General features: G+C 37.4%; 1 pseudogene; it reads right to left on the bottom strand.

Moving 5' to 3' along the window:
- Positions 1–1,323: 1,323 nt before the first annotated feature.
- On the bottom strand, positions 1,324–1,498 carry LOC150021202 (U6 snRNA-associated Sm-like protein LSm5 pseudogene; annotated as a pseudogene).
- Positions 1,499–4,081: the final 2,583 nt, after the last annotated feature.

Raw genomic sequence — 4,081 nt, 5'->3', positions numbered from 1 at the left:
TACTCTCTGCTCCTATGTACTCAAGTTTTTTAGGTTCCACATATAAGTGAGATCATGCAGTTTTATTCTTTCTGTATCTGGCTTATTTCACTTATCAATCTTCTCCAGATTCATCCATGTTGTTGAAAATGGCAGAATCTTTCTTTTTTTTTTTTTTCTTTCTAAAATCCAGATTCTTCTTTTAAAAAAGTTATTTATTTATTTACTTATTTATTTGTAGAGAGAGGGGAAAGGAGAGAGGGAGAGAAACATCACTGTGTGGTTGCCTCTCACTCGCACCCCCAACTGGGGACCTGACGTGCAACCTAGTCATGTACCCTGACTGGGAATCGAACCAGTGACACTTGGCTCGCAGGCCGACGCTCAATCCACTGACCCACAGCAGCCAGGGCTTCTTTCTTTTTTTTTTAAGGCTAATATTTTATTGTATATATAATTACAAGATGTGAAATTGTAGCATTATCTTGTGTAGATCAGAGATGATTTCATAGATGTCATTGTATGATTTTGGAGTTTCAAGCATAACAGTTTTTTTTAAATGATTTGAATTCATCTTTCCAATGTGCAAAGAATCTCTACTTAGGGCTTTACCTTGAGAGATGCATGGCCTAAATGCAATTTAAACAGCCAAAAATGAAATACAATTCTAAAAGTTTATTTTATTTAATGTTATAAAAGTACATCAATCCATTCTTCAAAGGTTAGAATTATTGCATAAACTCTCAATTGATTTCCCTGTTGATCTAGTTAGTTCTTAATAATGATTTGTATATAAACCCACAATCATTATTAACTATTTTTACATTTTACTCTTGCATTTGTAAATATATACATTTACATTCTAGCTTGCTAGTAGCACGTTAATAAAAAGAACATGTAAAAAGATTCTTCATTCCATGTTATATCTGTTTGCTTGTATTTGATAGGATATATTCAGATATAAGATGTCGATGACATAACATGCTGTAGAAAATGTATCTTCTAATGGTGACTTATTTCACTTAGCATAATATCCTCTATATTCATGCTGTCACAAATGGTAAGATTTTGTTCTTTTTTATGGCCAACTAATATTCCATTGTATATACGTACCACTTAGTTTTTAACCAAAACACCTTTATTTTAGCTTCAAAGAACAAATTGTTCTTTTTTTCCAAGATAAACATGATTAGCTCACAAAAAAGGCGTTGACAATGTCTTTTTATAGCATTCTTTAATGATAAACTTAACTTCACAAAATCCAGACACTGAAAGGTTTTAAAAAATCATATTTTGTTGTAATTATAGGACAAAATAGAATAAGCATAAGTCAAGAGAATCCATTCAGATTTCACATTCTTTTCCTCCAGGAGCCAGCATTATTATATTATTTCCATCTGGTCTAATTTAGTAATTCTTCCTACTGGTATGATTCAAACTCAGTGACATCTTCCAGTACCATATCTTCAAAGTCATCAAATCCCAGAAGCATGTCAACAATTTTCTCATCACTCTTCATCACGATGTGAATTTTTGATCTTATACACTTCTCCACAAGCTCTAAAGTCAGCAAGCAGCTTCAGTGGGTTAGTAGTAATGTTTGCCCCTGTGGTGATGCTGGAAGTGTACCATTTCTTCTTTATCCATTTGTCTATTCATGAACACTTAGGTTGCTCCCATATCTTGGCTGTTGTAAATAATGTAATGAACATATAAATGCATATGTCTTTTCAAATTAGTGTTTTGGGTTTCATTGGATAAGAATTGCTTGGTCCTTCTTTGTCTCTTGTTATAGACTTGGTTTTAAAGTCTATTTTGTCTGGTGTAAGCATTGCTACCTCAACTTTTTTGTTTGTTTTTATTTTAATTAAATATCTTTTCCATGCCTTTACTTTTAGTCGGTGTGTGTCTTTCAATCCAAATTAAATCTCTTGTAGGCAGCATATGTATCCATTCAGCCACCCTATGTCATTTAATTGGAGTATTTATTTCATTTGCATTTAAAGTAATCATTGATAAATATGTAGTTATTGCCATTTTATTACACATATTTTTAAAATCTTTTTTTCTTTTTCTTAAAGAAGACCCCCTAACTTTTTTGTAATACTTGTTTGGTGGTGATGAACGCCTTTAGCGTTTTCTTTTCTGGGAAGCTCTTTATCTCTCCTTTGATTCTAAATGATAGCTTTGCTGGGTAGTCTCAATTGTATGTTCTTACTTTTCATCACTTTGAATATTTCATGCTAGTCCATTCTGGCCTCCAAATTTTCTTTTGAGAAATCAGCTGACAGTCCTATGGGAGCTTCCATGTGGGTCACTAACTGCTTTTCTTTTGCTGCTTTTAAGATTTTCTCTTTGTCTTTACTCTTTGGGGTTATAATTATGATGTGTCTTGGTGTGGACCCCTTTTGGTTCATCATTTCGGGGGCTCTCTGTGCTCTGTGCTTGTATTTTTTTTTTTTTTTTGGCCAGGTTAGGGAAGTTTGTCATCATTATTTCCTCAAATAGGCTTTTAATTTCTTGCTCTCTCTCTTCTTCTGGTACCTCAATGTTGCGAATGTTGTTATGCTTGATGTTTTCCCAGAGGCCCCTTAACTATTATTATATTTTACATTCTTTCTTTCTTTTTTCTGTTCTGAGTGGGTGTTTTCTGCTTCCTAATCTTCCAAATTTCTGATTTAATCTTCTATTCCACCTACTTTACTGATGATTTTCTGTAATGTATTCTGCACTTCAGTTATTGTATTCATCATTTCTGACTGTTTTTTAAAAATGTTTTCTAGCTCCGTTTTTATCTCTGTTGAAGTTCTTGCTAGGTCATTGAGCATCCTTATAACCAGTGTATTGAACTCTGCATCTTGTAGAATGTTTGTTTCCATTTTGTTTAGTATTTTTCTCTTGAGATTTCTCCTGTTCTTTCATTTGTCTTCTCATTTTGTTTACCTCCCCGTGTTTGTTTCTATGTATTAGGTAGACCTGCTATGTCCCCTGGTCTTGGTAGTATGGCATTACATAGTAGGTGTACAGTAGGGTTCAGTGTCACAGTGTTTCTGGTCACCTGAGCCAATTGCTCCAGGTGTGTCTCTTGTGTGGGTTGTGAGTGTCCTCCTGTTGTAGTTGAGCCTTGTTGTTGTTGGCACATAAATGGGAGAGACCAACGCTTAGGCTGATTGGTTGTGAGGACTGTCTGTGACTATAGTAGAGGATCTATTATGTAGGGCCTGATCCTGTGGAACATGATTGATTTTAGTGGGGCTCTGGTGCCTGCCTTTTGGGTGTATCACTTATGAGGTTGTTGGGTTGTGCTCTGGTGTGGTCTGAAGCTGACCACTGGATGTGTTGGTTCTGGAGCCTTCAGAAGGGGTTCTGGTGCATGCCCAAACCAGCCACTGCCTGTGCCTTGCACATGGATACTTGAGATGGGCTATAAAGCAATCTGCAGATGGTTGCTGCTTGTGCTTGGCTTGCAGATGCCTGGGAGAGGCTAAGCTGCAAATCAAAGCTAGTTACTGCTAGTTCTTGGCTTGGGGCTGCTTAACAAGAGGTACCGAGTACTCTTGAAGCAAGATGATGCCTGTTTGTGGTTTGTAAACCTTTTAGAGATTTTAGGAAAGTTCAAATCATGAACCAAGACAGGCTATTTATATGAAAAAGCTACTGGAAGTGGCTAGAGTGGGCTGGTAATTTGGGTTGGGTGGGGTCTCATGGAATCACCAGGGCAGAGTGAACAGTGTTATCTAGTTTTATGGAGACTCAGATATGGTACCTTCAGGGGGAGGGTTCCACAAAGGAACAATGGCTTCTGCCAGTATTTCTATCTAGGAGAAAGCTGACCCCCCTCCCCAGCTTTTACCCCAATGCCAGTGAATTCAGTGCCTCCCTATATGTCCTTGGTGTCCTTTGAGTTGCTGCTTCAGTGCTGGAACTCAGAATAAGTGAATCTACCTGTGAGTAAATCCATGTGGGCCCTTTAAGAGGAATGCCTGGGACTCCAGTGGTCCTCTGTCTCACTCAGCCACAATCTCTGCTGGTTTTCACAGCTAGAAGTTATGGGTACTTCTCTTCCTGGCACTGGAGCCCTGGGCTGGGAGCCTGGTGTGGG

Source organism: Furipterus horrens, unplaced genomic scaffold (assembly GCF_987537825.1).
Source record: "Furipterus horrens unplaced genomic scaffold, mFurHor1.1.pri manual_scaffold_1, whole genome shotgun sequence".
NCBI classification, from domain to species: Eukaryota; Metazoa; Chordata; class Mammalia; order Chiroptera; family Furipteridae; genus Furipterus; species Furipterus horrens.
Note: the sequence above shows the minus strand (reverse complement) of the source record. Positions and strands in the feature narration are given on the sequence as shown.